Below are 25073 nucleotides of genomic sequence, written 5' to 3'. Positions count from 1 at the left end.
TTCCTTTATATATTAAGCAGTCTCTGTTATTCTGTTAGAGCAACAGAAAATGAATTAAATTAAGGACCTACCCAGAAGTAGAATTGCTGGATTACATGGTAATTCTATTTTTAATTTTTTGAGAAATTACCATACTGTTTTCCTTAGCCATTGCACATTTTATGTGTTCCTACATGAAGTACATGAAGGTTCCAATTTCCACATCCTTACCAACTCCTATTTTTTATTTTTTGTGGTAGTAGGGATTGAACTCAGAGGTAGTCTACATTTCCAGCCATTTTAATTTTTTTATTTTGAGACAGGGTCTCTCTCTAAGTTGCCCAGGCTGGCCTCAAACTTGTTATTCTTCTGTCTCAGCCTCTCAAGTATGCCCAGCAGACCTTAAATTTGAGGTCATCTAATTTATTTTTTTTCTCTCAATGCTATGCTTATATTTTCAGATTCATATATAAATTTATATTTTATGCATGGGGTTGGAACGAGAATCATTAAAAACTTAAAATTAGAAGTTTGTAACCTCACTTTCTTACTTTATGTTTTAATGATCCAGCAAATTTCATCTGATCTCAAACTCTTAAACTTAACAGTGCTAGAAGACTACTGCAAAATGTTCTCCTGTAACCAGTGAAATGTTCAGTTTGTAACTGAAGGGGCTGAGCTCAGTATAATCTTTGGATTTACCATGTTTGTAACTGAAAAGTAGATTATGACAGTGAAGTTTCCTCACTCATTTTGACCAACTATGTCTGATGACCAAAGGAAAAAATATTTCACTTTCCATTTCTGAAGCAGGATCACACGTTAGGCACTTTTCATGTATTCTCTCACTTGTAAGGATATATTGCTGTGCTCATTTCCTGGATGAGGAAACTGGTTCAAAAAATTAGTTGTTTTCTTATGTTCATATGTTCACTGGTCAGTTTCTATTACTATAAAAAAAAAACTCTTTAGATAAATTAACTTAAAAATAGAAAAGATTCAGTTTGGCTCACGTGTTTTGAAGTTTCAGTTCATGGTCCATTGGCCCATAGCTTTTTTTGTTTTTCCTATTGTTTGGGGGCCTATGCTGAGGCAGCACAACATGGTGGGAGGGATGGTAGAGGAAACTGCTCACCTGATGGTGGACAGGAAGAGGCTGGTTGCCAATATCTATTTCCAGAACCTGCCTCTGGTGACCTAACTTCCTCCCACTAGGCCCCACCTAGCTCCAGAGGCCTTTGGGGAACATTGATCCAAGCCATAGTAATATGCAAATGGTGTAGAAGTGAGCTAAATTCAAATATGTATGGTCCCCAGCTTGTGCCTCCCGTTCTTGCCCTGGCACATCAGACCTTTGAGCAGAAAGACTGAGGAGCCCTTTGAGAGCATGGAGATACAAGTGAGGGTGATCACATTTCCTGAAGCCATCACTACCTCTTCATAGACCATCTGGGAATCCAGACCCTTGACTTCAAACATTCCCAAGGAGACCTGCAAAACAGTGAGTAAATAAACAGAGCCAACGCTGCTGCGGCAGGAACACCACCATGGCTACTAGGCATAAAATTGGAGCCCCTGGTTTGTTTACTCTGCAGCCTGTGCGTGGAAGCCAGAGGGCACTGAGATGCCAGGATGGTGCTCTCAAAAGTGCCTGCATCTCAGTCCTACCTGCTGTCACACGCGGAACAGGAAGCCTGTGTGTGGGGTGGGGGCGGGGGGCCTGTGAATAACCACCAAGAAAAGCAGCTCCCTGAAGGCGGATCAGCATACTGGGGTCAGGATGCACCACACAGACACGAGATGTCTTCACTCACGCGTGTGTGTGCATTTTAAGTACCTATTAAGATCTGTCAAACTTGATCAAGTGTCTTTAATTAAGTGTCTGGGCCAGTCTGTATGCACACATATGCAACTATTCATTTCTACCCACTTGTAACTTGATAAACCTTCACTATGGAATTTCATGCGAACTTATTTATTGAAGCAAGTAAATAAAACACATGGTGAAAGAATTTTTTTTTTAATTTTGTCCACTCCTAATTTTCCAGGAAACATTTTTTTCCTACTTTTTTACACATGAAACTTCATCTGTTCATGCAGTCAAATTAGAATTTAGAAAGTAGAGGTGGGCAAATGATCACTTAATTGTCAAGTATCCCTTGTGAAGTTTTTGTTTCAAATGCTTGGGCTAGCATTGGATACAAGGCATTGTGTCTAGCATTACTACTCTTAATTTTTAATCCTATGTGTATTTCAAGGGGAATTTAATCCATCTGGTTCTGATTCACTTACTCTTAACTCATCAAAGTGCTACAGTGTAATTGATGTTTGATGTCCAAAATGCCTGTTGGGGTTTTTAAGACTTTATGAAGATTCCTCCCCCGCTCCCTAGCCAGACCGTTTATCCTCTCTACAGCACCAAACACAATCAAGAAGTTATATTTTATTTACCTGACATAGTTTCAAATAACCAGTAACGTGTACTTGAGCAAATGTCAAAGCTCCAGCCTGATGCAGTCATGATTTTGAAAGCAAAGCCCTTGGTAGCAGATTGCTGGAGGCTGCGTGTGCTCAGCAGTGTCTGGCTGCCCATGAGTGGAGGCCACACACTCCAGACTATCCCCTGGCATGGGGTCTGCACCCACACTGCTGTCCCAGGCACCAGAAGCTGTGATCTGAAACCTCCTTCATCTAGCACTGCGCGCACATGGCGCCACAACCTCTCCCCCACCCATGGCACACGCAGAATAAATGGGCCCCCAGACAAAGCTTTCTCATCATGTGTGTCCTCTGTGACTTCAAAACAAGTTCTTAACTCAGTCAAGCCCTGCTGGATCAGGCAGACGACCGTCTCAGCTGCTCAGCCTGTTCCAAATTCTGCAAGAAGAACATCCTGCCACTGTCTTAGGCCATGGCACTTTTTCAAAGAATGACCACAAAACGCTTAACTATCTCTTGTGACAAAAAGAAAACTCAAATAATAATAATAATAATAATAACAACAACAACAACAATAGAAGAGAGATCAGTAGACTAAAGCAAGCAGATGGGGGGAGGGAGGAAAGAAAGAGGAGAGGGAAAGGGAAGGTATTGGGAAATGAGACAGATCAAATTATGTAACGTATATGTACAAATATGGCATAATGAATTGTACTACTGTGTATAATTATGATGCACCAATTTTAAAAAATGAAAGGAAAACTCACTCTACCATTTTAAAAAAAAAAGTTGCAGAATTTTAGTACCAAGAGTGGTCTTTAAGATCATGTGATCTTTAAAATGTTCATTATCCAGGCATCTGCAATATTAAACTGTTCATTTTTATTTCTGAGTTTGTTCTTTGTTTTAAATGTTTGGCAACATGTGGTCATGGCCTTAGTTGGCTTCTCTACTCATTAGTCACTTAATAAACGTTTACTGACCACCTACATTGTGTCAAACACTGTAAGGCCCTGAGGGTTTTGGTGGGGAAACAGCCTGGCAAGAGCTTCTCATGCAGCCTGGCAAGAGCTTCTCATGCAGTCTCCGCCCAGTGAGCGCTGACAGCCCAGAGACCTTGGTCCTGCTGATGCTGGGCCTTTCTGAACCAATATCTTGACACATACATGGGACCAATGCAGACAGAGGTAAAGAATTGCCTGCTCATCCATCACAAGAAAAAGTCTAAATTCTAAGTCATTCTTTACTTCCAATATTAAAGATCAAATGCATGACCATTTATATGAACTCTTGTACTCCAAATTTCACTGTGCAATGTTACATCATAACCCTCAACAGGTTGAAGATTTTACTAGCGCTCCTAGTTCTGAATGTAAAGAAGAAATTCTTAGAAGTGAGGAGGTTACTGCGCCAACTTTTCCCATGTAATAACTAGTAATACTTCAATGAATTTAAAGAAATTGAAAGTCTCTCCTTTTGAACTGACTTTTGCTAGTGTTTCCATCTCCCTTAACAAGCATGTTTTAGATCATAAAGGGAAAGTTTTCAGGCTGTGGAATCATCTTCTATTGACATCACCTGAATTTTTAGGACCTCAAATAGGAGTCATATTGGGAAAAGAATGAGCCGAGCCCAAATCAGGAAGTCTGGGGGCTTACCCTGCCAGGACATAGGCTCCCTAATGGGTGCAACAGAGGGCACTGCCTGCCTTTCCTTCTCCACTGAATTTAAGCAGATGCAGTTAGGCACAGTTCGAGGGAGTGTGTGGAAATATAAGTATTTGTGTTGGTGTGTGGTTGTCAGGCCTAAGTCAGGCAGTAATTTCTATGGGAGCACAAGATAGGCACTAAATTTTGCACTCCCCCTCCAAATGGTACACAAACCTCTTAATCTGTCTTCCTGCAGGAGGGCTCCCCTGGCACTGCCCAGTCTGAATTGGGGGCCAGCCTTTCCCTGGAGCCCCTTCCCGTGAATTACAGTCTGTGGCATGGGGGCTGAATAGAAAACAGTCTCCTGAAATTCAACTGGAAGGTCTGACCGGAATTCAGCCTAATGTGGAGAATGGCAGGAAGCCTTCTATTATTCTGCTTCATTCTATCTGCTGTGAGGCAGTGCGGCGCCTGGAGTCTGACTGAGCTTAACTCATTTCCCTGGATTTCCGAGTCACAGCCACAGTGCCTGCTAAAGCCAAATATCTCACTCCTGAGACTCACTACACTTCCTGATATAGGATGCACTTGCTTGTCTCCTGTTGACCTTAAACACTAATAAAGGAATCATAATATGACCTAGACGAGACCCAGGAGCCAATCAGAATGCAAATGATTGATGGGAGTGCTTTCAGCTCTCTACTGTTTGCCCTGACATTTTGGTGTAGTTCTTTTATTATGATTGTGTGGGTAAGAGACCTAAAAATACATGACAGCCATCACTCTCCACAGGGTAGAAGGTTAATCCTAAGGTGTGGCAAAAAGAAACTCTTTGTTAGAGTCACACGCACATACTGTAGCTTTCGCTCTCCCTTCTGTCTTGCTGAAGGAGTGACAATGGTGCATTGGAAACAGTTCTCAAATGGGAACCGTCTCTGATTCTGGGAATGGGAGTGAGGGGAGCAGTTTCTCTCATTTGCATGGCTGACTACTTGATCTGCTCTGCTTCCCTCGCTCAAATGTTATCCAGTGATTGGTGTTTCATCAGGAAGGTCATGAATTCAGTCTTCTCCTTTTTTTCTTTTGTTTCTTAGAAAATATGATAAACATTTGATCTGCTACATGATGTGGATCTACGATTTAAATACCTTCTCAAATTATGACAAAAGACTGGGGAGACTGGAGTCATCTCTTATGTTGGCTTGTTGTCACATTTCAAGTGTCCTTAAGCTCAAATTTCTCTGTTTTGGGAAAGGCATTTATTTTTATTTCCACTATGTCTTTTCCTATATATTTAATACATTTAGATTCAGATAGTCATTTTTTATCAAGCTGGACAGAGTGGTAGGCTGCCCAAATATTAGTTGCCCTTTTGTTTTTGGAAAGTGTCCATTAAGTAGACAACACACAAGTAGTGTTTGTGTAATCCACCCTGGAAGGTTGAGTCTGCCATCCTTGGTGAGCAATGGCCTAAGGTGACCAGGAATGGTCATCCTCCATGAGCTAAGGTAACTGAGGTCAGATTCCTCTATCCACTCCATCTGTGTTCTGGTCAGATGGCAGCTCCCAGCAGGTGAGAGATATGCCGCAAAAATCCCTGGCTTCTTCTGTTAGCTTGTCATGATTCCACAACCTATTGAGTCCTTCCTTTTCCTATTTATAAATATATCCTCTAACATATTTTGGAGTAACAAGTTTCCAATCTTAATATATATTATTGTGCAAGTTTTTCTACTTTTCTTCTTATCATAATCACTTTTCATTTTAAGATGTACAACTATATTCAATAATTTTATGAATATGCTATTCTAAAAGTTTCTGAGATCTTTTATATGTGTGTGTGTGTGTGTGTGTGTGAGAGAGAGAGAGAGAGAGAGAGAGAAGTTTCTGATATATATCACATATATTTTTCTTTAATACTTCCATTTCCTTTTTTTTCCTTTGAACACTGGTGTGATTAACCACTGAGCCATATTCCCAGCCCCTTTTTTAAAAATTTACATTTTAAGACAGGATCTTGTTAAGTTGCTTAGGGCCTCGCTGAGGCTGGCTTTGAACTTGCAGTCCTCCTGCCATAGCCTCCCAAACTTTGCTGGAAGTATATGCATGTACCATCCCGCCCAGCTAATATTTTCAAGTCTATGATGGAAAATTGTATCATTTCTTTTCAGTCTATTTTATTAGATTCAGATTTAACTAACATTTTTAATTACACTATTAGCTGGGTACTGTGTTGTAGTCTTTCTTACATCATCAATGTACTTAACATTTATTGAGTTTACAACATGCCAGAAATTGCTTAAATGCTTTTTGTCAATTTTCTAATTTAATTATTACAATCATTCTACATAGAGATTTATCTTGATCCTTACTATACAGATGACAAGGCTAAGGTGAAGAGAATTTAAGTGTCTTGTTTAAGGTCAAAGATCAGGAACCAAGATTCACATCCAGATGCTTACTGATACAAGCATCCTCTATCCCTTTTAACTGTTTGTATAAATCCAAAGAAAACTAGTTTTAATTCTAGTAGGTGCTTGCCTCATCTAATTAATTCTTAGAACTGTTTATTTCAAACGTGTAATTCATATAAATTTTGTAAAGTAAATTTCTGAATTATTCTTCTACCTATTGTAGATTGATACTGACAGAGAGAAGCTAACCCAATGCAGTATCTGAGAAGAATGCAGAGTCATTATAGGTGAGCAAACATACTCTCCAAGACAAACATATTTTAATTCTCATCAGCAAGAAAGTTAGAAATGATTAATACACAGCTATGGTTTGTACCTCTGGAGCTTATTTTAATTGATTTGCTGTGTTTGGTTACTCAGTTTGGTTGTGAAAATGTTAAGAAATATTAGTGGTCATCTAGAAAAAGAAAATTCTCCATTATGTTCTGGAGCAAGAAACAAAAGTCTTTTAAAGTCATTTAAATATGTGCATGCTCAAAGAGCTATTCTTTCACTTCCCTTTAAATTCATGCCCATTTTCTTAATCCTTACTTCCAAAGACTTATTTTCCATCTTCTTAATCACCTTTGAAGACCCTCCAAGTTCTGTTTCTCTCAAGTTATGAAGACCAAAAACAGTCACAATTTACCAACACTCAGTAAAACAGGGAAGCTGTGTGAAGGTCTTTACACTCTCTTCTTGTATTCTAAAATTTCTCATATTATGTTTTCAATCAAACACCACATTATAACACATTGCTTCTGCTTATTTACCACAAAAACAATCTCCAGTTTTTGGTTATTGGTACTTTTAGTTATTGTTTTGTTTGCACTTCCAAATTAAAATTTACAAATGTGTGATTTAGTTTTCATCTTGAGTAAACTACCTGACTTTTCCACTTAATTTCAAGCCTAGGGAGGTTTTGTTTTGATGTGCCACTCAATTTAGAGGCATCTGCATACTTGGTGTTTGCTCTGCTACCCTATTTACAACTTTCACCTTAGCCAGGTATGGTAGTGCATGCCTGTAATCCATCAGTTTAGGAGGCTGAGGCAAGAGAATCATGACTTCAAAGTCAGCCTCAGCAACTTAGTGAGACCCTGTCTCTAAAAGTACCAAAAAAAAAAAAAAAAAGGCTGGGGATGTGGCTCAGTGGTTAAGTGTCCCTGGGTTTAATCCCTGGTACCAAAAAATAAAATAAAATAAAAATAAAATAAATAAATAAAACTTCCACTTTAAACATAATCTCAGCATCATACCTATAGAATAAAACATTTCCACAGGATGCCACAGCAACTCAGGATTCCCCTCTGAATTCATAGCCTAGTATACCTTTGTACTGTACTAACTCTAAATTCTTAGTCCAATCTTCAAATGCAGCTGAACAGATTTCCAAGTGGAAATAATATCATTTGTAAAGCAAAGCACCACTTGTTATTAAAATTAAGAAGCTCCTAACATAAATTTGATGTCATTTGTAGATGAGAAAACTGGGCTTGATGAAGTTGGTTTCTTCAATGATGCAACCAGCCCTGCTTCAATTCCTCTCTGGAGGGAGGAAGACTCAAAATTTCAGAAACACACAACTCCATTCCCATAGGGTAAGTGTACAGGGGAAGAGAGAGAGTGAACTGTGGCTTCCTGCAGGGCTGCTTTCTGCTGTAGCATCAGCAACACTTACCCTTGAATCTCCAAGAGCTTGTCTTCTTCCAACAGGCTGACTCAGATGAGTCTAGCCTTGTTTATCTATTTTTAAAAGTACACATCAGGAAGAATGCCATAATGTCTCTTATAAAAATGTCACCAAAATGCTTCTTGGTGATTTCTCAGCAAGTATTTAATGGCCAGATTTAATTTTTCACTGTCATTTTACCAGATTGTTATTGAAGCTAAATATTTAGCCACTATTGCATGCATTGATAATTAACAATCAACAAACTGACTAATGAATTATATTGATGAACTATTAAACCATGATATAGTATAATAATAATACAGTCTGACTGGAAAAATTACTTTAAGGAAAACATCTCTTATGGGTTTTTAACCATTCACACATAATGAAATAAAATATGTGTGTTTGATTTTCCAATTATGTTACCGAAGCCAAAATAGGATCTTGTCAGTTTTAGATTTGGCAAATGCTTGGTTTCTGATGCATTTGTTTCAGACTGTGGTTGTTGGATGAAAAGAGTACAATTTTTTGCAGGTAGCAAGGGGTATAACTAATTTTCATTATTCTCAAAGTTCAATCACAGGAAAAAGAGTTCTATATTTCTCCAGAAAAATCTAAGATGCTTGATTGTAAAGAAGCCTCTGAGATTATCTATGTCAGTATGCTCTAAGGAACCTGAAGAATTCTTTAGGGACACCTAAGGACCTGGGCAGGGGAAGAGTCCCAGCAGGTTGGATGGAGGAGGAGGGAGATGGTTTGTGCTGCCCTGAGGCATTCAACTCTGAGTTGAGTGGCTTCACCTTAAACCATTTTACTATTTGCACTTCATGCAAGGCTTCATTTGAAGAAAGACCCATGCATTATCAATAATGCTTATAATATCACTAATAAAAAAAAGGACTTAAAATCATATGCCAAAATTTGTAAGCAAGGTAACTGAGTTTCAGAAAGAATAAACACTTTATTCAAGGTGAGACAGTGAGTAAAAATTTGGTTGAATTCACTGGGTGCCTTGGCACACACTTGTAATCCCAGTGACTCCAGAGGCAGAGGCAGGAGGATTTCGAGTTCAAAGACAGCCTCAGCAATTTATAGAGGCCCTAGGCAACTCAGTGAGACCCTCTCTCTAAACAGACATAAACAAAATACAAAAAAAGGTTGGGGGTATGGCTCAGTGGGTAAGTGCCCCCTGGGTTCAATCACTGGTACCCCCCCAAAGAGGGATTTTTTTTGGTTGAATTAATGATTCCCCCCCATCAAAAGGCTATAATCAACTTAATATTTATCAAAATCCTACTAAGGGTACGGCATTGTGCTAGTCCTCTGAGGAATAAATAAAATAAGTCCTAGCCCTAGGATAGAAGCCTAATATAACTTCTAAAGGAGAGAAAAAACAAAAGTGGGAAAAAGAACTACTGAAGATCATCCCATCTGACCTACTTGTTTTAGAATTTAGCAGTTTTCTCAAAGTCACCCTTCAAGTAAATGGCAGAATCAGAACATGCATCTGAACCTTCTTACTCCAAACATAATGCCCTCGTTGCTACATCAGTATACCAGATTGATTCATGAACACCTAATCTCTACGATGATCTTTCACTTGAAAAAAATCTAATTGCATACTTGCATATTAAAGGTTCTAAGAAGTCTTACAGTAAAGAAAATTGCCTGGTCACTTCCGTAAATTATTACCATGGACTACAATCCATGCCATGTACATTCATATCCCAAAGAACACAGTTTGAGAAATTCTATACTATACCTCTCCTCCCCTAGATGTTAACTAGATTTGAAACTGGGATCTAGTAGAATCTTCTTTTAGAAATTCTATTTCCACACTTTGCATATAATTGTGGCTTGAGAAATGTGATCTCAGTAATAAGTGTTAGACCTGATACACTCTTTATAAACCCATACTGTTTTTGAATGTTATAGAAAATATTAAATTCATATATCAAAATGAATAAAATGCAAATATACCAAATATTAACAATATATTATTTAGTTTTAAAATCAGTTCACACCTGCTCAATATTTGTCATGAAATTTTCAATGTATATTTGTATTCCCCCTAAATATAATGCATGCATTATAATTCATTTGAAATGTTGGATTAAATTTCGTAGAATTATTTGGTGAATACCTTTTTGCTCAATTTTCAAAGATAAATAGCTTTACTGCAAAGGGAAAATCAATTTGCTTTCTTCTAAAACATATATATCTTGGTACATTTTGGTTTGCTCAGAATGCTAAAAATAAAAGTCATAAGTAGTGAATTCCCTCCCTCTCAACAAAACAAAAAAAAAAAAAAGAAAGAAAGAAAGAAACATTTCAGGTAAGTCAAACTAAAATAATACCACAAAACTTGGGAGAGAACCTGTCCTTGCAAGATTTGCAGACCAATTTTTCAAGATCAAAAGTGTTTATGTAAGCTTACAAAAATTTTGGATCTTTTCCCAGACTAAATCTCTAACACTTCTGAGGCTGGCCCATCACTAATATTTACAATATCTTTGACATATCATGAGTTGGACTCATAGGCCTTTCTGATAGGCAGGCTTCCTAATATGATGGGGTGCTGGAATAGTTCATTGTGTGAGAGGCAGTCAGATGATACTGGCACTTTGCAACAGGAAGGAAATGATTGGTAGGTGCCCTGAGCCTGTTGTATCTTGTCAGTTTTGTCAGTTGGGAAATGTCCTTGGGGACCCATTAGTACATAGACAGCCATGTGGCCCACCTGAGGTACACTCCTTGCCAACTTATTTGAGCTCTCTGTTTAGGTAGTGTTCCTTTCTGTAGTATTACATTTCCTTATAGAAAATGTTTGGAAACAGGCTCTCAAAATATGCTATTTCTCTTAACCCTTTATAATAACAGTTAGCATAGTGCCTTACACTTAAAATAAGACTTAAAATTAAAAGTTAAAATAAGACTTTTCAACAAATTCATGCTGCTACCAAATTGGTAGATGTAAAATAAACTTTGAGCTCTCTGGTAACATATCCCTGTAATGATCCTTCTATCTACTGTGACTTATTTTATTCCCAAATCTTTTCATTTATAACAATGCTTCTCGTGATTGCATAATTATTACAACTTTATTGTCAAGGACAGAGATAAAATAAAGTCAGAGGAGATTTTTTACCCACCAAATTAAGATTCTTCTCACAAATCTGTATTGTTACTTGGCCCTGTTTAAGAGATCCATTTCCCTGGACTAGGAGGGCTCATACCTAGAACATTCATGCTTAAACGTCTCCTGTATTAGAAGTATTTTCTGGGGTCAGGTATAACTGTGTTAGGTACAACAAAGATGGATGAGATGTGGACCCTGTTCTCAGAGAGCTTTATTCTAATTGTGGAATCAAGAGAAGCACATTAACAGCTGGTACCACTTACCAGTCACCAGTGAGTGGTATTAGCACAATTATAGGAGAGCGGTTCAGATGTTCACATAGAACAAAAAGGAGAAGAAGAGGGGGAGGAGGAAGAAGGAGATGGTAGGAGGAGCAAAGAGACTGATAACTATCTGTTTTATATCCCTTTAGAGAATGTGAGATATAAACAAATACACTATCTTCATTCAACATGCTACCCTTTTAAAGCCAAAATAAGACTCGACTCCTGTTCCCCCACATCTTCCAGCTCTGACCATTCTTCCTGAGACTAGTGAGTCTTCTTCTCGATCATCCTCAGTGTCCAAGGCTTACCTTTTTATTTTGCTACCCTGCCCTGGCCTAGTTCTTTATGGAATTTAATCATTCACTTCCGAGAGTTCTGTAGCATAATAAGCAAGACACCAATTTTAAAGTATAATAGCAGCAGTGAGCACACCCATGATGATGACTCCAGTTGGGGTTCTCTTCCCCAAATGGCTCCATGTTCATTAATGTGACTGGTTAACTTATAATTTGCAGTCATATGTTGGGCTGGGGATGTGGCTCAAGCGGTGGCTCAAGCGGTAGCGCGCGCTCGCCTGGCATGCATGCAGCCCGGGTTCGATCCTCAGCACCACATACAAACAAAGATGTTGTGCCCACCAAAAACTAAAAAATAAATATTAAAAATTCTCTCTCTCTCTTACAAAAAATAATTTGCAGTCATATGACATGGCCTTAAGCAATTTTTAAGGCAGCTCCCAGGTGACCTGGGAGCAACTCTTAACAATAAAATATTTAAGAAGGCAGGCAAGAGCTGCCCTGTCAGAATATGTCCGGCACAGCAAGGCCTCCAGTTGAAGGAATTCATTGCAAGTGGCTGCCTAACTGCCATGGTGATAGAAATTTAACCCAAGTGTTTTCAGGTAACTGCCAGCCCTGGGCCTGGCTGCCTTCCATGGGCCCCACAGCGCACAGCCCTATGCAAAGCGGGTGTTTTATAGCAAGTAATAGCAACACAGCTGTTTGCATTAGAACTTAACCCAGGTATGCCAGACAGCTGTGCCAAAGCAAGTCTTACCATTAATTCAAAAGCTACCCACAGAAGAACACCATTTGGACCTGACCGTTGGCTTCAGTTCCTTGTCAAGATCTAGTTATTTAATTCAATTTAATGAAATGTTTTGAGTACTAATTTGACACTTTAAAATAAGGAAGGTGCAGGCGCTAACCCAGAGACAGAGATGCCACCCATACCCCTAAACAACTCAAACAACTCTCTAGACACACACACACACACACACACACACACACACACACACACACATATATATATATATATATATATATATATATATATATACAAATGTGATAATTCAATGAAAGGTGCAAAAATGAAAAAAAAAATATGAGCTAAATGATGATACTAAAAAGAGAATGGTTACTTTTGACTAGAGGAGTCAGGAATGACTTACCAAAGGTGACAGTATTTGAATTGGACTGTGTACGGTACATAGAAACTCTCAAAGCACAAAAGAGACAGAAACAGCCCAATAGACTGAGGGAATACAGTATGTCAAGGCATGAAATAGTGAAATTGAATGCTGTTGTGGGAGCAAAATGAGTAGGTGGAATGTTCTGAAGGTGAAGTGTGCAGATGAATCTAAGTAAGCAGTTCCTGCTTATAGAGCCCTGGATGCCACTTGGAATTGTAGCCGTACACCACACAGGGGAAGCCATTGGCCCATTGAGTCCCAAGTTTTCAATTCTATGACTTTTTCAATAAAATTGAAAATGGTGCATTAAAATAGATTAAAAATCATAATCTAGAGCTTTATGATATAATTTATTATAAATACTATTAAGGATGTTATTAATAGTATTAATGAATGTTATCACTAGTCGTTTACCTATTGCTTTTCTCAAAAGAATAGAATTCTAAAAATACAAATATTGATTTCAAAGTTATCATAAATGGTATATTTGTTACTAGGTTTAAGTTTTTTTAGGTTCCGTAAATGGGGCAAGGAGACATAATGGTTAAGGAGTGTTACACAGAATGTGACAAAATTAGGTTTGTTTTTTGAACGCTCACTCTGGCAGCACCTGCTAGAAGGTGTGTTAAAGGAGGAGATTCCAGGTGGCTGAGAGACTGCTGCAATAGTCCAGACAGAATAAATGAGGGCCTGGAGTGAGGTATTCACAGTGGTGATGTGAAGAAGGGAAATTCTTCTGGGTGGGCTCAGAGAAACTACAACAGCTCACCAACTGCTTCTGCAATTAGACGTCAGGTTCTAGTGTACATAGATTTCTTGGTGAGTAAGAAGAATTATCATGATCTTAGGAAGAAATACTAAGCACTATTGGAGAATAGTAAAATGATAAAATTATACATTAGATGTGGAAAATATCCTAAAGTGAACTATGCCAACTCCCTCCTTCTACCTAAAGTTAGTTGGTTATTTAATAGCAATTTCAGCCTGGCAGCCAGGTCCCCAACCAATAAGACATTGGATTGTTAGGAGGGTGGGTATTATCATGGGTTGAATTGTGTCCCCCTAAAAACAGTATGTTAACACCCTAACCCCTGGTATCTATGCATGTGTACTTATTTGGAAATAAGGTTTTTTCATACATAATCAACATGAGATCATTAAGGTGGGCCCTAATCCAATAGGACTGGTATCCTTATAAGAAGAGGGAGACAGCTATGTGAAGACATAGAAGCATAGGGAGAATGCCCTATGAAGACTGGAGTGATGTAGTATCCAGGGAAAGTCACCAAAAGTTAAGGAAGGACAAGGAAGATTCCATAATCTCAGAGGTAGCATGGCCTTGCCAACACCTTGATTTCTGATTTTGAGTCTTCAATAATTTTGAGAACATAAATTTCTGTTGTTTGAAGCTACCTAGTTTGTGGTACTTTTAAATGGCAGGCCTACGAAACTATTATGGATATTGTAGTGTTTAAATATTTAATGTTTAAATGAAGTTTCAGTGCTTTTTATGTGTGTATGTGGAGAAGCTCTTTCTTAAATAGCTTCAAATATAATGCCTAATGCAGACCTCCATTAAAACAAATCTAAACAAACAAACAAAAACATCAGCACTACATGCTCTAAACCAATACGGATTAATAGTGAATCTTATTTTCACAGTTTTCATGCAACAAAAGAATTTCAGCAACTAAAATTTGAGTACACTTTATAAAGGATGTTTATCCATTACCTCATTAACATCAATTCCGAGAGAAAGGAAAAGTAAGAAAAGGGCTGATCTTCCCAAAGTTATCAAGTGATGGAACCAAAGACAAATTACAGGACTTGTGGCCCCAAATGCTGTACACCTCCCTGAATTTTTTCCCAATTAGTGACTTCAACAGTTAATCAATGGTTAGAATGATTCAGGTTATGCTGAGTTTATGAATGAGAAAGATCTCTGCATTGGGATTGCTTAGGGACAACTCAAAAAGAGTCAACTTGAGATATTTGTTTGGGCACCAGTAATCTGTTCTACTTTCAGGGAAGAAATGCTAGAGATACCATGCAATACTGTAAATCTAATTCATTCCAATGAACATTTATGTTCAGAGAGTTTTGCAGTAGAAAAAAAGAGACTCTGAAATTAAATGTTATTACATCACCTCCCTGATTATCTTCTAAGTTTGAAGAAATAAGCATTTCTTATAAAAGGAACACTTAACAACGTCAGAAAACAGAACCAACTTAGTTGCTTTGGGATAAGCAGGGTTGACTTATCTCACACATAATCCTTTAATTTGTCATCTCAATTCTCATTGGGAAATTTGCATGGTTGATAAGAAAAATCGGGTCTTGGGCAAGTGATACAATTCAGTTTTGTTTTGCTTTATAGTTCTGGGGATAGAACACAGGGCCTCACATATAATAAGCAAGTGTCCTACCACAGAGTTCCATCCCAGCTCACGGGTATGCTTGTTCATTCTCTCTCTCTCCTCTCTCTCTCTCTCTCTCTTTCTCTCTCTCTCTTAATTTTGAGACAGGATGGCCTCAAACTTGTGTCTTTCTTGCATCAACCTCCCAATTAGCTAGGATTATAGGCATGTACCACCACACCTAGCTGCTGTTGTTTTTCGTTTTGTGGGTTTGCTTTTTTTTCTTTCTTTATTCTTTTGTTCTTTCTTTCTTTCCTTCTTTTTCTGTCTTTTGGAGCACTAGAGAATATGAAAGACAAATCATAGTTCAATAACTTAATAGAGGAGGAGAGACCCACTACTGAAAAATGATGAATGCATCCCAAAAGGCCATTGGCTAACAATGTTTTGTTAATCAAAGATGTCCCATGCATTTGGCCTCATGAGGAAGAAGAAAGAGAGAGGCAAAAAGAGGAAGAGAACAGGAGACTCTCTACCAGTGTAAACCAATGAATGATGGTGGACTTCTCCCACACAATGTTATGGATCTTTATTGAAGCAGCAGGAGAGAGACATCTGGTCTCAACCAGAAGGAGAACTTCACATGGCAGCAGTAAAGCACTGTATTTCTAAGAGCTGTCAAAGCTTGGGGTCATTCCCTATTTGTATTGTGCCCTAAAAGTACTTAAAGTCAAGGCTAGTGCCTCATAGGTAAACATCACCCTTTCATCTCTCTGCCTGGGCCAAAGACAAATTCATGACCAATCCTCCACCATGCAATAAGATGTATATAATGTTTGGTCTTGGGACGGTCACCATTAATGGCAAACAATGGCTGTCTCTACACCCGTATTAAAGTCCTTCTCATCTTAGAATTGTGATTCTAGGTGTGTGAAATGGTTCTGCAGACTAATGATATTTATGTAGTATATAAAGTGCTTGAGTTATAAGAAACCCCAAATAAAAGTATTTAACAGGAATAGGTCTGATGCCCCCTAACTTATTGTCATATTTTCTATCAATCTCTCAGAGTAATATAATTAAAAATTCATGTCATATTAATTTGCCTACATCTCTCTTCTCTATATTTTAAATAAGCCATAATTCACACCTGAATATCTTGGAGAAAAATAAACACAGTCTTGCAGTACCTCAGGATCACAATACTGACCTTCACTTTTCATAGTATGATACATACTGAATAACAAAAATATCTAGAATCTTAAGCTGGTTTGTATAGAACTTCAAACAAGCCATGGAATTTGTTTTGGTTTTGGTTTTTTTCTTTGTGCCTTCACTTCATAAGTTACCCCCTGCCTCCATCCTCCACATTATGTGCTCATTCTTGACAAAATTCCAAAGTTCATATATTACATCTAAGATAATATGGAACTTTTAAAAATTAGAATATTAATTTATATTTATGTTTACTAAAAATTGGGAACCAATATTTAAAGATAGAAAACCAACCCCAAATCTAATCTTAAAGTTGTCTTCTTCCAACCAGCAACTTCTCAAATTCAACCAAAAATTTTGTCAATTAAAACTATCCTGTTAAAATTCAGCACAAAAGGTCCTTATAAGGTTCAGAAGGGGATATGAGAAACCAAATATTGAGGTTTTTTTTCTTTTAAGGAAAAAAATAATGCATAGTTAGATCCAAATATGTGAAGATTAAACAACATGTTTCTAAATAACACTAAGTTTAAAAAAAAAATCTCAAGAGGTCCCCCAGAAGGGAGAAGGAGATCCCAACTCTACCCAGGCAAAGGAGTTCAGAGTTCTTGAGTTACCACAGAAAAGAATTTCAAGACATATCAAAAGAGGCACAGAGATTTATTTAGGAAAACAAGGAGATTTATTTAGGAAAGCACGCAATAGAGCAGGATACACATTCAAATGGAGAAGGAGGGTGGGCACTCTAGAAGGAGATACACTTTTGGGGTCTTGGGCTCTTCTTTTAGAGGAAACTTTGTAAGCAGTGAACACAGAAGTGTGTGTTCAGCCTGGTGAGCTCAGTTCTCTTAATTATGGAGCACAGGGCTGGTCAAGGTGGTCTGGTCCTTTCAGGATCTTCAGGTTAACATCATCCAGTCTATAGACAATATTTGGCATATACCCATATCATAAGTTTCTAACACTATTTTCCCTTTGCTTTATTTAGTCTTAAGAAAGCACACTGTGTACGCTAGCAATGTGCGTAGGCATTAATCATCTAGACTCACAATACTCTTAAGATTTTTTCAAGGGCTTTTTAAGATTTTTATGCTGGAGGAAAACAGCTTAGAGAGTAAAGTTGAGGGTGTTCATGGAACTTCTTAGGTTTAAAGTTAAGGTTTCTTTTTCCTTCCCCATTAGAGTTCTTTCCACATATTCTCACTTCTTCTATCCTGCCTCAATATCAGAAATGAAAAGGGACCATCACCATAGCTCTCATAGTTAAAGGATAAGACAGCAACTATAAAGAGCTTTATGCCCATAAATTTGATAACCTAGGTGAAGTGGACCTATTCCTTTAAATTCACAATCTGCCAAAACTCACACAAGAAATAGACAATCTTAAAAGGCTCATATATATTAGTAAAATTGAATCAATAATTAATAATCCTCCAAGAGAGAATGTATTATGTTCAGATGGGTTCACTGGTAAATTCTACCACATATTTAAGGAAGAAATTATACATATTCTCCACAATCTCTTACAGAAGATTACTGTAATCTGTAAAGAATACTTTCTAGCTCATTCCTACATGTTCCACTTTTTATTTGTCACTTCCTTGTAACTGCTTGCTCCCAGTTCTTTATCATTATCTCCTTAATTTTGCCTTTTGCAGAATGTCATGTAGTTGGAATCAAAAAGTCACTCTAGAAACAATACCAAATACATGATCCATGAAAAAAAATGGATGAGCTGGATTTCAGTAAAATTAAAATTTTCTACTCTGCAGAAGACACTATCAAAAGAATGAGAAGACAAGTCGCAGACTGGAAGAAAATATTTGCAAAAGACATCTGATGAAGGACTATTACCCCAAATATACAAAGAACTCTTAAAACTCAATAATAAGAAAACAACTCAACTAAAAGATGGACCAAAGCTCCTAACAAATATCTCTCTAAAGAATGATGAATAAGTATATAAAGAATACTGTACATTAGATGTTATTGTGGAAATGCAAATTAAAACAACAGTAAGATACCATTGCATACCTTTGAGAAATCCAGAACACTGACAACATTAATACAACCAAGATGTGGAGTAAGAGGAATTATTACTCATTGTTGGAAAATAGTTTGGCAATTTCTTACAAAACTAAATACACTCTTATCATAAGATCCAACAATCATGCACCTTGGTATTTTACCAAGGAAGTTGAAACTATGTTCACACAAAAATGTTCACACAAAAATTTTTAGCAGTTATAGTCATAATTCCCAATACTTGAAAGCAACTAAGTTTTCCTTCGTGGGTGCATTGATAAATAAACTGAGCTTCATCCAGATATTGGAATATTACTTAGCACTAAAAAGAAATGAACTATCAAGCCAGGAAGAGACATGAAGGAACTTTATATTATGTAGTGAAAGAAGCCAGTTCTAAAAGCCTACAGACTTTATGACTCCAACTACAAGACACTCTGGAAAAAGCAAAACCAAGGAAATGATAAAAGAACAGTGGTTGCCAGGAATTACAGAGCAGGGAGGAATTAATAAGTGGATTACAGAAGATTTTTAGGGCAGTGAACTATTCTGTACAATGCAATTATCGTGGATCCAGATCATTATATATTTGTCCAAACCTATAATATGTATGACACTTAAGAGTGAACCCTAATATGAACAATGGATTCAGATAATTCTGATGGGTCCCTCAATTCTAACGAATGTACTACTCTTGTAAGGGATGTTACTACTGGGGGAGATTATGCATGTGAGTGGGCCATTTGTATATGAAAACTATCTGTACCTGCCTCTGTTTTGCTGTGAACCTAAAACAGCTCCAAAAATATAAAATCTAAAAATATATAATCAAGTATGAATGTTAAAAAAATTAAGGTAGACACAGAGGAAATGAAAATAAAATCAGTAAATTCCAAACCAGCAAAGCAAAAGTAAAGAAACCATAGAGAAACCAACACAAACAAAAAATAAATTTATTTATACTTCATCATTTTTCAGTCCTGTTTGACCTTCGTGCAATATTGAATTCTACCAATCAATTTCTCCTTTCAATTCTGCTTCCCCCATAGCCTCTGTCATTCCCTGTTCTATGCAACTCATGGTGGCTTTGTAGTTTTGCTCTATATACTGATTTCATCCCTCTTTCTGAATGGTAAACTCCTTAAGGGACCCAAGCCCTATGAATCCATGTCTGATATGCCACTTTTCAAACTGTGTCTTGCACATAGCAGGCACCCAATCAAATGGAACCTTCTTGAATATTGTGACTCCAGTTGTGAATCTCGTGGTCCCAATCAAGTGCAGTAACAGTTATGCCCAGGTCCAACTTCATAGGTTTGTGACCTGCACAGTTTTGCAGGGCCCCATGATCCAAAGGACACCACGCTGGGTTTAATGCTTTACTGTTGCAAATGAAATTTGCCTTGGAAGCCTTAACAATGCTTGAACAAGGGACCCCATGTTTTCATTTTGCATTGAACCCTATCAATTATGTAGCCAGTCCTAAGTATACAATATTATCTCTGTACATATCCATATGCTTAGACAACCATCGAACTATATAAACAGTTTTTCAAAGATTCATTGAAGGAAGGATTTTCTCATCAGGCCTACCTCAAAGAAGTGTGCATCTTTTAGTGGAACTAGTTTGAATTAGTTGGAAACTACTGATGCACGTTCATATGGTCTTCTCCTATCTTCATTGCACACTTAAAGGTTAGGTCAATTATATTACAATATAAGCCAGGGGAACATTCAAATTCTCCAGTTATACCTGAATGTCATGGAACCCCTGTTATTTTAAATAAAGATGTTATAGTTGCGTGTTGGAATTCTTTTCTTTCCCTTCCTTTCCTTGCTTTCTCCTCTTCCCTCCCCTTTCCTCTCCCTCTCCCTTTAACAGATTTTCTTCATTGTAGTGTTTAAATGTCATTCCCCACCCAATTTCCCCACATACTTGTAAAAGTTTATATAAAGATATTATTCAAAATTTCCAAAGAAAGTTGAGAAGAATTGTCTAGATAATTGAGACTGAACAACTAAACCCACTGAGGGATAACGCAGATTAGACTTTTGTGGCTCTAAGAGTTAAAGTAACCAGATGCCCCCTCTTTACATCTGTCCTCATTTTATAGGAGAGTGAACCAGCCTCCGGGCTATGAAGAGCCATCCTTCCATTTGTGCCTGTAACTGGCCAAGCAGCACCACACACCGGTTTGACTTTTCGCCCCATTATTTAATAATCATGCCTGGATTTCCAGGAGGGCAAGCCCGCCCCGCTGCCCGCTGCCCGCTGCCGGCTGCCCCAGTGCCCCCAGCCACAAAGGACTTGCAGTGCAGTTGCTGTGAGGTCTGGGACTTCCCCAGCACTGAAGCGGTTAACTTTTAGGAAGACCCAGAGAAAGAAAAACAGACTAAGAACTGCCTTGTGCTGGGAGGAGGGTTAGAAAATGAGGCTGTTGCTGTTGTTTTCATTGTGTGCACTCTAATCAGGGAGAGTAAGAACAATAATGCATGTAATGCTGACTTTGGAACGTGTCCATGCAGCTTTTCCCAGGCTAGACAGCCTTGGGAACCACTGATAGAGTGGCACACCAGGGGCACAGCCTCAATCACCAAGCACAGGGCAGGGCAGCCTTTTCTGTGGATAAAATATGTGAGGGATGACAAGAATCTTCCCAGCATGGGAAGTGGCAGTCACAAAAAAATATACAGCAGGGAGATCTGCACAGGCTTGGCGTGGTGTAGTCCAGCCAGGGGGACACGATATTGGGAAGATGGGACATTCCTCCTTCTGTCCACCCCACCCCATTTTCCTTTTCTGTTTATTTGTTTCTCTCTCTCTCTCTCTCTCTCTCTCTTTTTTTTTTTTTTTTTTTTTTGCCTTGCACTTGCCTTCCCTTTCCTCCCCACTCCCATCCCCCTCTGCCACACTTTGAAGCTGAGATGAAAGTCCTGTGTTGTGGCTGCTGGCACCAAGCAAGCACAGGGAGACGACCAAAGTGTGCTTTAGTTTAAGATGCTGTACTTTTCTCCTGAGGAAAAGGGCGGGGCGGGGGGGGGAGGTGCGGGAATCAGCTTGAAACAATGCATCGCATTTTGCTGGAGAGCATATTTGTGTGTATCTAGGACTCAAACGTGGTCCTAATTTCTCAGAGCTTTTGTCTTCAAGGATAAGGGAAGAGCTGAAATGTGTCATCCTCTCTCCAAGTGAGTGCATGTAACTGCCAGGATTCGGGAGTGGTATTGTTTAATAAAACAAGAAAGGGACACAAATCAGGCACAAGCCCATGAGTTTTCGGTGTTGACACAACAGCCAATTGTAGCTATCTCAAGGGTTGGAGAAGCAGCTCCCTTGCTTTTAAGTAGCAAAATCAAGTTCTACCATACTAAATGATTTTGAAGGAATGACTGCTATACATTTACTTAGTTATTTACTTACCAGATTTTGCAAGTGAAAATTCAGGACACCCAGTTAAATCTGAATTTCAGCTAAACAGTGAAGAAATTTTAGTGTATGTGTGTCCCTGGTGATATTTAGGATAAACTTATATTAAACATTTGCTGATCTGAAATACAAGCTTAGCTAGGCATCTGTATTTTATCTGGAAAGTGTACTTAGTTATGACAGCTTTAAATCAATTCGGCTTTAAAAAAAATTATACTAAGACATTTTTAAGAGCCTAATATTATAACATGAATTTATTTGAGACTCATCAAATTGAACATGGGGATCATCAACATATTGTTCTCACTATAACACAAACTGCCTGTAGCAAGGTTCATGCTTTGTCCCTGTCAACCCATCCCTAAATATATATGCACACAATACAATGCCTCACACTTCCCATATAAATGCACACACATTTATGTGCACACAAACACATCCCAGATGGTTTCCTAAAGGATCCCATGTAGGTTGTTTCACCCTATCAAAGAAAGGATTGGCAAGCGTGTTGCTTAAAGCTACAAGTTATGATTTAAAATCAACTCCTACCATGGAAAATGCATATATAGCTCCCACTTGGCTATTATTAAAATTAGGGCTACTTTATCAAATTGCAATAACTCATGAACTCTGAGGTATAATTATTTTTGATTAAAAAATTTCCCCCTATTTATCTACTTAATGCCCTGAAACCTGATTCCATTATGTTATATTTACTTAAGAAAACCCATGTGCTTACAGACATAAAAATCAGTCCAAAGAAACCACTAGGAAATCTCAGCTGCTACATCTGCACACTCACAAGTCCCTTCTTGTTTGGGTAATCTTGTGTTCACTTGAACGTGGACAATGTTGGAGGCCTGGCATTTTTTTGTCCCTTGCAACTGCTGCCATTCTTGAACATGATCTGTGAGATTGGTGAGCTTCCAATTCGTGGGAACTGAAAAGACAGCTAAAAGAAAGCGACAGTGGGAGGAGGACAGTACTGGAGGAGATGATTTAGCATTTTGAAGTTTCCATCCCAGTGTATGCGAAATTCAAGTGTGGCTTAGATGAGTGATCAAAGCTGCATACAAACCTGCAGCTGGAAGACTAGGGAGCCTCATCCAGAGGGTCATGTCCTTTTTGTACAGTCATTTTCCAACCTGATGGTACTATTTTTTTTTCCTAAGCAAAAGGATACTTTATTAGAAAAGTGGTTTCATTAATCAGCTTTTCCAGGTACATTCCCTTCTGCTTTCTTTTAAACTATCTCCAGAGTTCAATTGAAGTTTTTGGCTTACAGCTGCCTCCATGCCTATTTAAGTGTGCCCTAAGAGTTTCTCCATGCACACTGAACTGAAACCTAACTTGATGTATAGATAGACTATAATTTGCTCCTGCAACAAGTAGCCAAATCTCAGCCAATCACAACTGACCAAATGGTGGTTCCATTCCAAGTTTTCTGAGGAATCTCCACATTGTTTTCCAAAGTGGTTGCACCAGTTTGCAGTTCCACCAGCAATGTATGAGTATATCTTATCCATAGTTAATCCCATCTGTGGTTTCAATTTTGATATATAGTCAAAATATACTCAGATATAGTCAATTAAGATCTGGAAAACTAGATCTGTTGTCATTTTCTTTTTTAACACCAGAAAATGAATTATTAAAGTGTTTCTTTTACTTAAGTATACTTTTGAGGAAAATAATAGGCTTTCCACTTGATGATAAACTTGAATCTAGGTAGATTTTATAGGAAATTAGATAGTATTAGCTGATCTTTGGTTCAGTTTTCTAAACACAGTCAAGATGAAGCCTTAAGTGAATTAAAAATCTACATTGTTAATAAAAAAGAGTGAATAAAATAGTGATCTACCTCATTGCCTCACTATTCATATACTCACCTATGTATATTTCCAACTGCACAGCTCTAATTATTCAGAGAAAACAAATTTAACTAATGAATCTATTGCCTGTTTAACTATTTAAGTTTTATGGTGGATGAGTATCTGAAGAACTGATAGTTAGCATCAGTTTTAATCCTGATGCTAATTACTCTATAAACTTGGACAAGTCTATTATTGGTCAAAAGGCTGAGAAATAAGACAATTTGTTTGATATCAGTTTCCTCTTTTGAAAAATGAGAATGAAAAACCAGATGCCCTTGGGCTGGGGATGTGGCTCAAGCATTAGTGCGCTCGCCTGGCATGCGTGCGGCCCAGGTTCGATCCTCAGCACCCCATACAAACAAAGATGTTGTGTCCGCCGAAAACTAAAAAAATAAATATTAAAATTCTCTCTCTCTCTCTCTCTCTCTCAAAAAAAACCCAGATGCCCCCAAATTCCTTCCTGTTCTAAAATTCTGATTCTATATTCACCACCATCAATAGGGCATATTTTCTACTCCAGGTAACAGAAGACAATGTTTGTGCCAACTGATTGCATATATTATTTTTTTTTTGGCAGTGCTGGAGAGACTATCATGCATGCTAGGGTAGTACCCACCACTGAGCTGCACACCTAGACTTAAACATTCTTTAATGATGATGGCTTATTTTGAAAAATTTACTTCCAAATCTGACAAACTTTTAAACAGAGGCAAAAACAAGCACCTATAAAGAAATGAAATTGTGCAATTGAGGTTGTAACTCAATTGTAGAGCCCTTGCCGAGCATATGTGAGGCACTAGGTTAGATCCTTAGCACCACATGGAAATACATAAATAATTTAAATAAAGCTATTGTGCCCATCTACAACTAAAAGTATTTTTTTTTTAAGTGAAATTATTATGATTCAGTCTGTTAACCCACTACTTTGGAAAATCAGAATTGGTTAACATTGAATTTGTGCCACTGGGTTTTTGAACAAGGATAATGCATGGAGATAAATGAATTTCTGTTCATCAGATGGCCCTCCCATATGTGTGCTTTACAAATTCAAGGATTTTAGCTGCATGGGAGTACAAACTCCCACCCAAAGGAAAAAATTCAAGGTAT

General features: G+C 37.9%; 1 long non-coding RNA gene across 1 annotated transcript in view; it reads left to right on the top strand.

The window, feature by feature from the left end:
- The first annotated feature begins 1322 nt into the window (after positions 1 to 1322).
- Positions 1323 to 25073, top strand: part of LOC114102107 (uncharacterized) — a 47694-nt gene continuing 23943 nt past the window's right edge. The window contains exons 1-3 of the long non-coding RNA XR_003584436.2: positions 1323 to 1480; positions 6705 to 6768; positions 8002 to 8121. This is a non-coding gene — a long non-coding RNA (uncharacterized lncRNA). The remainder of the gene's footprint in view (positions 1481 to 6704; positions 6769 to 8001; positions 8122 to 25073) is intronic.

The sequence above is a fragment of the Marmota flaviventris genome, chromosome 6 (genome assembly GCF_047511675.1).
Source record: "Marmota flaviventris isolate mMarFla1 chromosome 6, mMarFla1.hap1, whole genome shotgun sequence".
Lineage (NCBI taxonomy): Eukaryota > Metazoa > Chordata > Mammalia > Rodentia > Sciuridae > Marmota > Marmota flaviventris.
This window is presented reverse-complemented; position numbering and strand designations above follow the sequence as displayed.